The following is a 15630-nucleotide window of genomic DNA, read 5'->3' as shown; positions in this document are numbered from 1 at the left end:
TTAGTGTTAAGTGATGTCACTGGATCAACAACATGGTTGCCAGAAAACCTGGGATTAGAGGGCTATGTTAGCAGCTTTCGCCTCCAGCACGCTCTGAGTGCACTGAGGGAGGATTGCTGAATGTCAGGGTGGGGAGCCTTGTGCAGCCAGCCAGAGAGATCTGCCCACTAGCTCTTATGCACAAGGCACTTGGTTTCTCAACTGTCTCATGATCCCCACTAGCTCTTACCTGCTCAGACACAGGTCACCTTCTTGTCTGGAAAAGGAGTGTGTTGTCAGATCCTTACCCCAGGCTAAAAATAGCATTAATTATCAGTTCTGTGTGAAACAGTGCCTTTACTTTGAGGTAGGTGTTTCTTAGCATTTGGATTTCATGGAATAGGAGACAAAATCAAATGAGATGCTTACCACACTAACAGCTCTGGACCTTGCTTTTTAAGCTTCCCTCTGTTGTGTGTTCTGTGTAAGAGTCTGAAAAAACTCAGGATCTGAATGACGAGCAGCTACAAAAGAGAAGATTGTTTTTATTAAGAGTTCTTCAGTTTTGTGGGTAAAAGCCAAGAATGTCTGAACCTAGATAACTTTTGGTTTAAAGGCTTCAACATATGTTTTTTGCACACTTTATGGGTAAAATAGATTTAGTACAGAAATGAGAAACATTATTGTAACCTCACTTTGTTCCTATGATTTCATGTAAAATGAATATACATACTGTATGAAGATCGGCTGAAAATGTAGGGGCTGTCTGGAAAAGAGAAGGCTGTGTGGAGACCTCATAGCAGCCTTCCTGTACGTGAAGGAGGCCTATAGGGATGCTGGGGAGGGACTCTTCACTAGGGACAGTAGTGATAGGACAAGGGGTAACGGGTTAAAACTTAAACAGGGGAAGTTTAGATTGGATATAAGGAGGAAATTCTTTCCTGTCAGGGTGGTGAGGCACTGGAATCGGTTGCCCAGGGAAGCTGTGAATTCTCCATCCCTGGCAGTGTTCAAGACCAGGTTGGACAGAGCCTTGGGTGACATGGTTTAGTGTGAGGGGTCCCTGCCCATGGCAGAGGGGTTGGAACTAGATGATCTTAAGGTCCTTTCCAACCCTAACTATTCTGTGATTCTATGCACTAGAGGGAAAACTATTTTAAATAGTGTGGGATAGATGTGTAAACAGCAAATACCCACAGTGTGGGTACAGTCTCCAAAGACCCTTTCTATTAGTGGTGGATCTTGTGACTCATGATCTTGGAGTCAAGTACATTGCTGAATGAAGGTCAGGGAGGAAGAGGTCTTAAGGAGAGAAGTCCTTCACCATTAAGGGCTCTAACGAGCTTGCAGGGCAGCATAAAAGCAGACAATGTAATCACGGCTATTCCAGTCACTGAGCAGGAGTGCTGCTGTGCACTGCACTGCCTGCAGTGGCAGAGAGGCCTGCTGAGCAGTGTGGCCAAAAGAGAATTATAAGAAATGAAAAAGATAAGCTACCGGGTTTCACTTTAAAAGCAACTTTCCACAGTGCCTATATTACAAAAGTGTTTTAAAAGCTTTTGAGATAACAAAATCACTGTGATGGTTGCAAAACTATTGCTGTTGATGGTCAATAATTTACACTTTAAAAACGTCTTTATTATCTGGGTTTTTTTTTCCTCTTGTTGAAAACAGGCTGTGCGGTATGTACATCAGTAACAAAGATGCAGTTTTCAATATTGTAAGTCCCTTTGTGTCAAAGTTTATGTGTCACCTCTTCAAGAGTCCTGTGTGTTCTGTAGGAAACTTACCATGGTCACTGCACCAAAGGTATCTGTAACATCCAAGAGGGGCTCAGCAGCAGTCTGAAAAATGTATGGCACCATCAGATAAAACATTTCATGGAGAATTGTGGTGGAAGAGATGTGAAACTAATGTGTAAAAGGGCAGCTTCTCCACTCTTTGCATTGTCATGAAGTCCCATTTCCTTTGCCTGAATCTTCATTACGTACCTTCACCACCAAAAAGAAGTTGAAGTCCGCTGTGAATCATGTTGAGTCTGGCTGCCAGCATAGTAAAGTGTAGCTACATCAGTTCCTCTTGTTTTGCATTTAGAAGGTTTTCTTCTAAATGAGAGCTAGAAGGATGCTGTTTAATTATTTAAGTGAATTAGATTTTGTTGCCTCTGGCTGTTTGAATTCACCTCATGGAAAACTCATGCAGTGTGCTTTTTAGAAGAACGTGAAGTGACACAATTGAAGCAGCATTCACGTCTTGTGTTCTGGATCTGAATTTTGCTCAGTGTATGAGCCCAAGTTCAGAATTAGTCTGAGTTCATGGCCTTTCATCTAGATTCTATAATTTTTAGAATGAACAAAAGCTTTTATTTATTAGTAAGGTTATACTTGAAATGTTTGTTCCCTTATTTCAGTGCCCACTTGAGGAAAAAAAAAACCCAAACCACTCAATAATTAGCAAAATCTCATGTGATTTTTTCTTTTTTCTTTTTTTTTTTTTTCTATTGCTAAGTGCTTAGGAAAAAGATGTTAGGTTTGATATTGAGCTGATCCTGTAATGCTACTTCAATGGCATACACTTTTTATTCCAGAACAAAATTAACCCTGCTGCATTTTCATGAGAGGGGAGGAATAATTACCATGGTTTGCTCTCTCATCTACATGTTGTCTCCCTGCCCTGGCTTTTTAGTGCCAGGTGTTACAGGCAACAGTAACCTTGTTTTGTTTCCTGCTACCTTGTCTTTCAGCAACCAGTGTTTGCATGGTCATCTCACTTTGTGTGTTAATGACCCTGCTTTCTAAATCCCAGCTATGCTACTGTGGCTGTGCTGTTGTGGTGGTACTAGGCCATTAATCATTTTCACTTCTGCTACTTGAGTATTCACCAGATGTCTTCAAGTCTGCATTATGTTGCTCTTTTCTTTGTGCTGTTTTTTTCTGTGATTCCTCAAGGACCTTTATACAAATATTAGCAGATTGCTATCACACAAGTTGCAATCAAATGGTGAGCTTATGCTTTGACCAAGAGAAGTACAAATGCATTCTTTTCCCTTGTGGAACAGCTTAAAAGGCTGTTTTTTTAAATCAAGTGAAGTGTCCTCACTTCTGTGTAGTATTAATATGGTTGAGATGCAGTGATAGTTACTTTCTCTAAGTCCTAAATGCAGAGGCGCAAAATGTAATGGACTGATGCAGTGAAATATCATGATGAGATATTTCACTAAGTAGAATAATTCATTAATTTGACATGATAGAAAATAACTGGGCAGTCCATATTTTGGCTAGATCTGGCAGGTTCATACTGGTGCAATTAGTACATAGTTTTTTAAAAAGGATGTAGTGGTTCAGTGTGTTGTTCATGCTCCATGTGTACCGGAAGATGCTAGACTTTCAATTTCTTTATGGAAAATAGGTTGACAGCCTCTCTCATACATCTGTCAAGCGGCTGGAAAGTAAGCATCAGGATCTTTTCAGCTGTCAGACAGCCAAAGAGACCCCCTTTCCCTGTGTAGGAGAGATAGGAGATAGACATTGGCACATCTCACTAGGATTTCAGCGTCAGTCTTTGAAGGAGGCTCTGGGAGTGTGAAGCTGAGTTCTACTATGCTGGCTGTGCTGCCCTGGCACAGATGATCAGAAAGGTTTCTTTTTGCTTTACAATGAACGCAGCTGAACATTTTTGCTCAGGGAAACTGCTGGTTGTGGTTACCCTTCCCAGACTGAGTTACATGTGGTTGTAAAATGATTTATTATTTGAGTTACAGTGCTTTGTAGGAAGGATTGAAAATTGCAGTAGGATGTGGGGTGGAAAACCACAGTGGAACCCACAGGAAAACAGTGGAGACAACACCTCAGCACTCGCTACCAGGCCACACAGTTCCTGTTTGTCCCAGTTAAAGTATCTGGAAAGGGTCTAGCTGTTCCAATGCATGGGATCTGGCAGGCTGTTCATGACTGGTGCCAGCCCAAACCTCCTCACCACACCATGGTGCTTCAAGCTGGTGCTGATACACATATTACTTTCTTCTTGGTTCCCTCAGCCTTCCCAACACCCACAAAATACCAATGCCTTTAAAATATCATAAGCACAAAAATATTCTAACAGATTACTAGTAGGTACTGGTCTGGCATGCTATACTGTAAGACTGCCAAGGCAAATGTTGGGGAAGAGATTTATTTATTTATTTATCAGGGTCTGAGAATGCTGTCTTAATTTTTTTTTTCTTTTCTTTTGCATGTTTTTAGTAAGTTTTTACTGCAAAAATTCTGACGTATCTCTTCTGACTCGTGGTGTGCTGCAGAAGTATATCTAAGGGCTCTGTTCCAGGGAAAAAGAAAAGGATAACCAGCACAAATCATAACAGCTAGACATGGTTTATGGCTGTGGGCCCTTGATGAAGCATAGAGCTGATTCAGACCCCCATTAAGCACTGCTTCTCACAATGTCACTTTCCTGAGGTTTAGCCAAACCATGCTCCCTCACCCAAGACACTGTTACAACTTAGGTGGTAATCATGATATATTGCATAGCTGACTATGGGGCCCAAAATAGAAATCCTGTGCTGACTTGTCACCCTGAAGATGTTGTATTTCTTCTTAATGTGTTGTCCTCTCTTGCTCTGCTGAGAAGCCTGTCTACAGTCTGGTTCTTAAAATTCGTGACCAGCACTGTCAACATCCATGTTCTGTGATTAACCCTGTCTGTGTGTGGCATCTCTATCCTATACAGAACAAAGGTACAAGTCTTCCATTTTGGCTCACTAGGTCAGTGGAGGATCCTGGAGATCTGTTGCATCATTATCATTTATGAATACTGGTCACTGATGTTTTCTGAACTGCATCAAGTTTCCCTGTCTCTGTCTGGCTCTCCTTTTAGTATGAACTCCTCTGTAGCTATTTGTGCTTCTCAAGTTGGCACATTCCTTTCTGTTTTGGTGCATTTATGCCTCATTTTTTCAATGAAGCAGCTAATTAAAAGGAGTATTTTCCTCCAGAATGTGGTTTGTGGCGTGAAGCTCAACAGCAGGGAGGTTGCTGCTTGCATTTGTTCAAGAGCAGGAAGGAGAAGGACCCAGGGCAGCTTTGTAGCAACATGAAACAAAGGAGATGGAGGGAAGGTTATATTTGCTGGCACCTACATAATTTCTCTTCCTTGCACACATTCACATGTCAGACTTGGTTCAGAAACAGTATTTCTCCTTTTTGAGGAAGTAGTGCTGTCCTGTGTGTGCTCAGAGTAAGCCACTGAAAAGCAGAATAAGACATGCCTATAACACCAGAATCAAGAGGTTTTTTCATTTCCTACAGTTTCCTGATCCGTGGCTATAAACTTTAGTCACTATGGCTAAGAGCATCTTCCTCTGTGGATGTTCTGGTGACTTGAACAGTACATGTTTCCATTGCTGTATTTCCCTTGCTTGTAGGATATTTCTGCTCTCCTCAGGTGCCTTTTTTGAAGAAGTCTGTAGGAACCTCAGAGACCTCAACTATGCTGCAATTATACTTTTATGTTCTGAAGTTACTGTGGGTAGAGACAAGAGAAAGAAAAGGGGCAAAAAAACTTAGAAGAAGAAATAGACAAAAGCAAATATTTCATTGGCCTTATGTCCATGGCAAGGCAAATTAAGTAAAGAAAAAAAATAGCAACTCTTGCTTCTTTCTTTGCCTTGGATCTGCATCACTGTTAAAGAACTGTTTAAGTGTTTTCATACACCTGTTGTTTCCTCCTTAAGGATTCAGCACTGAGCCTCTGTGCTTTTGAAAGGGTTGTCAGATTGCTTGTGTGGAAGCTCTGGAAGGCAGTGATTGAATCAAGAGGTGACCTCCGGTGAGGGACTCCTTTTTTTGCTTATCAGCATATAAAAGCATGTGCACTGCAGCTGAGATAACCTTAAGCAGTACGTTCAGAGCCATTAATCTCTTAGCACCAAGAGCTGAACCTGAACAGCAAACTGCAACTGTGACAGCACAGAATGAAGGATATGGCTGTACTGAAACGCTGGTTCAATAGCCAACCACAGCTGTGAGAGAAAGGCTGAGGTTTGACACATTGCCAAGAGATCCTGCGAATGGGAGTGCCTTACCTAGATCATATTAATTTATCACTCATTGGCTTTTCCAAGCTTATTTTGTTTTCACTCAGCTTCTTTCTGCTCCAACTAAAAAACATTTTTTGCTTTCTTCCCTTGGAATTTGAGGGACTGTTGCTGGTAAAGACTCTTCATGAGTGTAGTTAAGTCTCTCTAGGTGGCTGATTGAGACTTAAACCATGACTGCACAAATCATCAGAGGAGCTACCAGATATCTGAACTGCTTAAATAACTGCTGCCAGCAGCACTTGGCTAAGATTTGGGGGTTTTGTTGGTTGGTTGGATTTTTTTTGTTCTTAGCAAGTTCAGTCCAGCAAGAAATTTGGAAATACTTGTTTTAAAAGTCGTGCCTTACAGTACTGAGAATCAGGTAGATCCCAACCAGCTTTTTCTTTTAGAACATTATTTTTTCAAAGAAGTTCATAAATTAGGTCCCCAGATGTGTTTCTGCATGGTAAAATTATATGGTAGCTGCCCTAATGCACCTGACTAGCAGCTGCTCTCCTGTCCACTTCTCCAGGGCATGCTTTCTTACTGCTTGGAGGAAATGATAGGAAAGGAGAAATGTCATTTAGAGAAACCAAGAGAGGGAAGGGGAATAAGTTATCTTTAACAAAACATGTTAGCAGTGGGAGAAATTATTTAACCCTGCTCCTCTTAAGGGAAGAGAGAAACATTGACCTGTTCCATCCCCTATGGTTCTGTCATGCCTGGATAAATACTGGAGGGGACCAGGAGAGCAGAGCACAGTGATGATCCCAAATAGGGAAGCACATTTTTATTTTGTTAGATACAAAGGGGCTCCTGTTGCCTCACTCATCATTTCAGTGACACAGTTCACTGACTTCAGTAGCTCAGTTTTGCTGCCCATCCTGTTTAAAGCAGTGCTTAAAGCGGTGCTGGTGTGTTTTTCTGCAGTTCTGCCTGTCTGCTGGTGGCACTGATCTTGTTTCCAAATAGTTCCTACTGAGAGGGATTTTTCTATTGCAGTGCAACATTCAACCAGCACTAAATAGCATTTCCCTGACAAATGCTGTAGTAAAATCTTTGGAGACAACCCTAACTGCACAGGGTATTTGTGGTCTTTTGCATGTATTGTTCTGTGGCACATAAAGTGCCAACAGGTGTCATTTAAGATGCTGCTCTCTCTGACAATGTTTTTTTAATGGCTGCAGAATGATCCCTGCTGCCCTCACATAGCCAAGCCAGCTGTCTGTATGTATCCCAGGGCTATGCCTCCACTGGCAATTTTATCTTGAAATCCAAACCCTGATGTAAGTTCACAGAAGGGTAAAGCAGTGAGTGTAAGGACTGCTATCAAGGGGCAAGGCTGGAGAACAGGGTTTTGGGGTTTATTTTCAGGAACTTATTATAAGTTCCTGAAGGCCTGTTGTTCCTCAGCCAATTTGCTGTTACAGCCTGAGAATGGGCATCCTGTGAGAATACTTACAGATGGACAGAAGAGCAGGCTGGAGAGAGATTGACATTGTGCATCAAATGTTTCTCCTGCTGGATTGCAACCTGGGATCTTCAAATAACAGTTAGCACTTAAATCAATGGCCTCTAGTTGTATGCTAGTTATGGTGTAGATGAGCATGTTATGAAAAGCTGAGACAAGTGTTTATTCTAACATGGTACCCAGATTTGATGAACTCTGACACACAGCCAAGCTACAGGAGGCTCTGGAACAGTGTACCAAAAGATCTGTGGTTACTGAATTACTTCAGAGAATATTTTCACTATGAGCCTCTCCTCCACACACTTCCTTCCTCCTTCAGTGCCCCACAGGGACAAACTCAAAGGCAAGCAGCACTTAGAAGGCTGTTTAGTTGAGAATTGCATTATAAGACAGATTTTTATGTGGAGGGCCTATAGCATTTCAGTGAAATGAAATGCCAAGTTAATAAAAGTATGAAGAAAATTAATCTGCTGTGATTGAAAAAACTGGGCTATATTTTCTTTAAGTGCACTACAATCCAGAAAATTAGTTTTGCTTTGGAACAGATATTCCTGGCCAAAATGAGATTTGGGATGGACTGTTAAGACATTCAGGCTCCTCTTCTAGCTTTTCATCCTCCTATTCTTGTGAAAACCCCTGTCAACTCATCATGTCCTGGAAGAGCTACATTATGTTTTCTTCAGCCCAGCTTGCTTCACTCACACCCCACTGTGGGAGTCAATTACAGGTCCCTTCAATAAATTGTCTCTCTTGATATAAAAACTGTCTCTGGGGACAAAGTAGCCTGGTTTGTTTGCATCAAAGGCTATTCTACTGTGTTTGGTCCAGCCCTTTGTGCTGTGAATGGCACCAGAACTGTTTAGATGGTGCTATAATTTTCTGGAAGAACTTGAGCTAATAGTAAAACATTCTTCCGGTTGTAATTTGTACCCTGTGACTGATAACGGTGGTCTTTGCTGAGATTGCAGATAGATATAGATTATATCTGCCCATGAATTATCTATTTTAACTGGACATTAACTCTGAATAATTTTCTTTGAAACACTTATTACTTAAATGCACTGTCCTGTAGGTTTGGAGTATTTTAGCGTTAAGTTCAGTATTAAAGAAGTAGATAATTTTGGGGTTTGTGGGTTTTTTTGGTGTTTATACGGGGGGAACACTCCTGTGCTGTGGAGTGTTGTGCAGGCTGACCTGAGTGAGCTGGTCCTGGAGCTGTAGGCAGGTGTTGGTGGAACAGTACCCATGTGGATGTGTTCCACCTGGGACTTGTGCAGTTTAGGGAATTTTAGGGTTGTGCAGTTTGTATCATGTGGTCATGTCCTCTGATACACACACCCCCCTAACCTTCCAGTCTCCTAGAAACTGAACAAAAAGCAGCAACAAGATGTGGGATATCCTGCTTTGGGAATGTGTAGAAGTAAGTAGACATAGTTAATTAAAGTAGCTATTTGGGTACCTCTGGGACCAAAGCTCTAGGCACCTTGTTCTGGTTATTTGAAGGATACACTCACTGGGAATGAGCAGACCAATTGACTTGATCCTTGTTACCATGCTTGCCTGGTTACTGCACTACACTGTGCGTTTCAGGTTATGGGTTGCCTGTGTGTGTTTCGGATGCCTATGTATGTGACACCAAGAAACATTTACTGCTTCCCATCATGGGTTGAAATCTGTGCTGCATGCTGCCTAGATGCTCACTGGAAAAGCAATGGAATTACTTCTACTGCCTGGCAGCACTGAAAGTGTGAAATCTTTGTGCCACAGCTGTCAACAGTCATAGCATTTGTAGACTGAGCATGGGGATGCACTGCTTTGACATTCCTCATATTTCAGTGCTGCAGGTTCAGTACGAGTCCTGGTGGTATATTCCTGACCATGTTCTGCTGCAGCTATAGGGCTCTTGCTGGGGTGAATGTCCCCATTGTTTCCTGAGATTCGTGCCTGGGTTTAAGTGCCTGGATCTCACTGGTAATTATTTGATATACATCTGTAAGAGAACGAAATCTTCAAACTGCTTTCTACTCCTTCATTTTTGCCTCTTAAAATACTGCCTTTTATAACAGAGTAGTTCAGTGGCATTTTGAGGCAATTACAAGTTCAGAAATTGAACTGCTAGAAGTGATCTTTTTGGGGCTTTACTATTAAATAGATTTCCCGGTGTTATATCCCAGGCTCTGCTGAAGAGTTTTGCTATGCAGCCATTTCCCAGAGGGGCAGGTTCCAGCAGAACTTTCACAGGGGTGCAGGGGCCTGGCAGGTCGTGATGGGTCTCACCACACCGAATGAGCATGTTCACTGCTCCAAGCCTGCATAAACCCTACCATTCTCTTTCCCCAGGCTTCCTGGCATGCTGCATAGGCAGGGTCCTCTCTGTTCACTGTCTATACATGCAAAGAGATGTATGAAACAGCTGCCTTGCTACCTCCCCAGCCTAGTGCAGATAGCAGCTCCTTTACTGAATATGCCAGCTCCTGAGTTCAGTACTACTTGGAAGACGAGACAAAAGGAGGCGCTGTGAAGGTTCCCAAACCATGCAGGTTTTATTGAGCTACTGCAAGAGCTGTGCAGTTGTGCACAAAGGAAAAAACCTGCCTCAGAGTCCCTTTCACTGGGGAATAGTGACTGAAATTAGGCACATGTTTTACAGGATTCAGGTTCCCTTTTGTGTAGCTTCTTGTCTGAATTGCACATTTGAGTGTCTGCAGACAGCTTCTTTCTTTCTCACCTGTTGTTATAGGCAAAGTCACCTTTCCATTTCCCCCTTGTTGCTCAACTTCCCCTTGTTTGTTCAAGTATTGGCCTCCTTCCTGCCCCCTCTTGCCTCCCTCCAGCTTTTTTCAGCTGTGTGGTCTCCAAGCCTGACACCTGAGCCTTTGTTCTGCTTCTGAGGCAATTTGATTGTTTCAGCTCCCTCCAGAGAAGTTAGAGAAAAGCAGCTTGTTCAAGGACATTACTAGTTGTTTGTTTTCCTCAGGTCGGATCGGTTCAGGTAGCGATAGTCTTTAATAATCATCTGTTTCTGAGAAAGATCTTCCAACATTCTTCCCCCTTCTCCAAAGCACATGGAGTAGCAGGCAAAACACTGTAAAAGGTTTAAAAACAGAGATGGTTCATAAAATCCCATTAAAATTCATGAATTGTACATAGGTAGATTCCCCAAACTGTCTCTCACACGCATTAATTGTGGAGGGGAAAAATGGGCATGCTTATACACACAGTGTGTCTCCATAAGTTACAAGTTGCCATCATAATGAGGTGTTAATTAAAGTTAGTTATATTACTGTTCTGATAAAGTTAAGAGTCTGGAAAAAAATAATTTCTAGTTTACTGATCTTGAGACAGGTTTGAAAGGGTACTTTTAATAATTTAATGTAATTGTTACCCCGTGTTATTCCCTAGAGCTATACAATTATGCCTGTTGAAAAAACCGAAATAGTTTTGTTACCAATAGTTAGGGAAAAAAATTAAATCCTTTATGCTTATTATGCCTTTTAGCTCAAGACCAAATCTTACAGAGATAAAGCCCGGGAGAGCTGATGTATAATCTGAAATGTTGCACAAATAGAACAACCAAAATTAGAAGAAGAAGAAACACAAACATGCTAAAACAATGAAGACAAATTATAAATACGATCAGTTGTAATTCAAGTGGAAGCTGCAGAAGAAAAGAATTAGGCACAACAAACCAGAACAATGCTAAGAGTAATTAATAACATTGACTACGAAGATTTATTGGTAAGAGGTGCCTTTGAAAGCACAAGGTTCTGAGAAAGCCTAGACTAATCTTCCAGATATTTCAGAGGTGGTATGCAAATAGGTCTGTGCTGTTGGCAGAAGTTAAACTACTGGTAGAATAAGGAGCACTGGCTCTGTATTGAGCTTCCAGTACCTGCTCTGGTGAGTTCCTGCCGATCAGAAAGGGCAGCTTTTTGAGGACATGTGCCCTACCAGGCCTACTTAGGTTTAGTTCATAATGCTTTACAACTACACCCAAAAAGTGTTTGAGAGGGAGACTAATGCCCTGAGCCCAAGTACCTTTCCTTGCAAGGGAGCATTCATTTTGTTAGACGAGGTATTGAGCAGAATGGGAAAGCCCAATTTTGCAGTTCTCCAAAACATGCAGGTACTAATGCGAGATGTATATGCAATTCATAGGTCTGCAGTCACAAAGTATGTGGTGTTACCAGCAGTGGGATCTACTGGATAAATAAAAGAAGTGGTAGAAATGTTGTCTCTGATTGCATGTTGGGCTAGATTCAGACCAAAACCTGATGGCACTAATATATGTGGCACTCACAATTGCGGAGGGACACTGAAGGAGAAAAATGGACCAAAGTTACCTTCCATTTTCCTAAAATCTGTAATTTTTCAGGTAAATGAAGTGTCTTTGCAGGTAAAAATGGTCACAGAGTATTAAAGAGCAAAGGAAAATTAACTCCTGGGGGAGAAGAAAAAGATTTTTCTGCTTGAAATACTGCTTTTAATGGTAAACTGTTGGATTATCACTCAGCAATTTTGTGTTTCTGGTACTAATACAAAACTTCTATGGTTTTTGTATTATCAAGGGTTTACTGACTAAGTCTGAAGCTGGAATCAGCTAGGATAGGTCCATTTTTAGGTAATGTTATGGATATCAGAAGAGAATTTTTGGAAATTGTCCTCATCCCTCTCTGTGCACATCCTTGTGTCAGTCACAGGGAATACAAACATTGCACTTTCTCTTCTCCAGTTATGATCTCTTGCCTCTTCTCAACTTACCTTTCATGCTTTCCAGATCCTTCACACCTATGGATCTGGGGAGCCTGGCTTTGGCAAAGTGCTCCTTCATTCCTTCTTCTCTTAGCTAGAATGACTGCCCTGGGGCAACCCATGGGCATCATTTCTCTCCTCTGTGCTGCCTTGAGGTCCCCTGTAGCACTCCTGGCCCCTTGAACTTGGAAAACACTAGGGTGGTAAGGATGAGGATTTTTATAATACAGCTCTGCAAAATACTGATAGGTTATTAGAACTTTTTTTTTCACTGTAATGTTTAAATTCTGAAGTGTTGTTGGCTGTAGGGACAAGGTGAAGAAGTAAATTCCCAGTCATCTTGGCATGTGCAACTACAGGTTTACACCTTGCGGATGGAGAAGATTATTCTTTCAGCATTTTCTTGTGTGCTTTAAAATAAGCAGTGAGAAAAAGCTCCTAGCTGGTGTTTGAGTCATGCTTCTGAACAGGTTTACTGCTGCTTTGTGTTGGCTTGGAAGCTGCACATAAACTGATGTGATTTACTATAGTGTACTTCATTCATTGTGTCCTATCACAATTAAGAAATGTGTTTTGGATTTTGTTTTTAAGGGCATGTTACAGGCTCCCTGCAGGTTATGACAAACAATTTTGGTCTGAGTCTGAACAGTTTCTTGCAGTTTCATCAGAGGTACCTACACAGACATCAGTGTATTTGTAGCAGGCTTGAATCAGTGCAAGGTGGAGAATAAGCAGACCTTTACAGAAGGCTGTAGTGAAGTGGTAATGATGGCCTTTTCTTTGAGAGGACTTCATGGTACTTATCATGTCCATTTCTGTACATTTTGTATTTTTAGAGGGCAGGCAGAGATAACTAAAATGTTATCTCTGTAAATAGGCCCGACTAGCAAAGCTGGGAGCTTTAGTCGCACCTGGGCACCAGGGCTGGCTGTGTCCGAGCTTGACTTCCCTGCCCAATTCAAATTCAGTCCAGCTGCAGCACTCTGGCACTGGTCAGGCTTGGACCCTTATAGTCTAGTTTATCTGTGTTTTGCTCTATGGCTCTGTAATTCCTTGTCAGAAAGTAACTAGCACTACTCCAGTGGCTTGGTCAGTATATGGGGAGCCCTTTGCCTCTAACAGCAAAATAAATGAAAGATGCCTTCTTCCTTCCTTCTTTCCTCGGCAGCTATGCTGTCTGTTAAGATGTCTAGAACTTACTGGGATACACAGCGTCCCATTTTGAGTAAAAAAGCTGTGGCAGTGAGAAAGAGAACGAAATTTGAAGTTTTGAGGAAAAAAGTAAGTAGGGAATTTCAGCATCTCTGAGTCTGCCAGCTCATTTTTATTCTATCAAAAATAAACTGTGAGCATAAATCAGTTTCTGTCATCATGTTTTCTTTCAAATACTTGTTTTACAGGAGGCCGTTACTGCAGCACACAAGTGATGGAAAGTGCTTTCTCAGCCTTGGTTTATTGTCAGTGCTGCAGAGTAGAGTGTCAGCCAGCTTCAGACCTCAGCACTACCCTTCTTTGAAATGGGGGACCAAAAAGCAGTCAGTTATGTGGATCCTGGATGTCTCTTCACCAAAGACATGGAAGTTGTTACCCTCAGGAGCCATGCTGAGCTTATACTGAGTCCAATTACCTCTGAAGTGATATTTCATAATAGGGATGTGATCACATGTATTGCCAGGCAATATCTTTTTATTTGACAAGTTTTCTGATTGTAAGGGACTGATCTCATTAATAGGTAATTCTGGAGGAACAAAAGAGAAAAGAAGCAGGTTTCTCATTATGGAATTCAGGCAAATTGGTATAGGCCTAAGACTTAACAGTGGACTGTCTCGTCAATATTTTTAAGTTATTATTTTTTATATAGTACTTGATTTAAAGAAAATTGCACTAGATGTATCCTTGTCAGTAGCACCAGTTGTATTCAGCTTTCCAAAACCAACAATAAGAATCAGACCTACTGTGCTGCTTTTCCTTTTATCACCTCCAGCAGACGTCTGCTCTTGAAAACTGTCTGCTTTGCCTATGCCTACAGTTGACCCTGACTTAAAAGTAGATGCAAAAATGGTCTTTTGTGTATGTGCACATGTGTGTGCACACTTACATACCATTTGTACCCAGAATTTTATGCAAGCATGTATGCAAGACAGGGAATTTGGGAGTCCGGAGTCACAAAACCCCACTGTGAATACTGCACAGATTGATACCCACTTTTGAAAACTTGGTTCTTTGGCTTTGGAATTTTGCGTGAATATGAAATAACGATTTATGAGAGTCCTGTTTTCTGGCGTTCTAGCTTATTTCTTAAACTTCTTTGACTTCTGATTCTTACTGCAAAATGCAATATTTATTTTCTTTAATGTGTTTTGTTTTCTCAACTTTTGGTAGCAAAAAATAGTTGTGATTTTCTAATTTCTGTGTGGTTATCCTGTGGTTTTATTTTCTCCTTCTGTGGCTGGCTCACTACACTGTTTTTACCTAATAGGAATGCAAAGCCATTTAGCCTTTGTTGCCTCAGCAATTAAAAAGCATTAGGTCGTGCTCCAGCCTGAGTCCCCTTGGGTCTTCTTTGCAGTGTTACCGAGTTGTTTCCAAATATAATAGATAATCATCCTATGTTAAGAGAGATGGATTCATTGTGACAGCCTTGTGCTTGCTTCTTAATAATGAGCAGATTTAAAATAATTCATGGACAAAACCAGGCTCCCTTGAAATTTCTGGCTATACCTGTCTGCTTGATGTCTTAATGAACTTTTGATTAGTTGTGGACATGTTCAATGTGAGCCAGGAAATGTCAAAGCCAAAAACCAAGAGGGAGCAAGAGAACAATACTGCATCACTGAATAAGACATTTAACTGCTTTACTTCTCCCTGTGTTTGCAGGAAGCAAACCTAGTGCATACCCTAAAACAGACCCTTGTGTGGGTATGTGTGCAGAGTAAGACAACCCTTCCCTGCATGTTTTGCATTAAAACCTTATCCTGTGCACCTACCTGTGGTGGCAGAAGCAATATAATCAAGTTTTACGCGTTGCTTGCACAAACCTTTGCTTCTGGACCTAAATCCTGTTGTTCCTGCCTGAAAATTCAGAATTGGGAGTATAGAGATGATTTTTTTTTATTTTTTTTTTATTTAGTTCTGAAAAGCTCTTTGGGATGAGTTTTCCCTGGTAGATAAAGTTCTTTTAGCATTAAATTCGATTAAAGTCCGTTTTACAATCTCCCTCTTGCAAGACACTCCCAGGATTGTCTTTATCAGCTCTGTATGATCATACAAGACTGAGAATATCATTACTTTTAGGCATTCACTGTGCTTTTTGTGCATGCCTAACATCCTTTGAGGTTTTCTGGGAGTAGCTAAC

The 15630-nt window shown here is 41.3% G+C and overlaps 1 long non-coding RNA gene across 3 annotated transcripts in view; it reads left to right on the top strand.

The window, feature by feature from the left end:
- LOC136009306 (uncharacterized) overlaps nt 1-15630 on the top strand; it is a 103759-nt gene that overhangs the window by 64225 nt on the left and 23904 nt on the right. Inside the window, exon 4 of one of the 3 annotated variants that reach the window (XR_010610481.1) lies at nt 13676-14551. The exons of the other annotated variants lie outside the window; for them this stretch is intronic. This is a non-coding gene — a long non-coding RNA (uncharacterized LOC136009306). Of the gene's footprint in view, nt 1-13675; nt 14552-15630 lie in introns of those variants that run through there. 3 annotated transcript variants of the gene reach the window in all.

This window comes from Lathamus discolor, chromosome 2 (assembly GCF_037157495.1).
Source record: "Lathamus discolor isolate bLatDis1 chromosome 2, bLatDis1.hap1, whole genome shotgun sequence".
NCBI classification, from domain to species: domain Eukaryota; kingdom Metazoa; phylum Chordata; class Aves; order Psittaciformes; family Psittacidae; genus Lathamus; species Lathamus discolor.
This window is presented reverse-complemented; position numbering and strand designations above follow the sequence as displayed.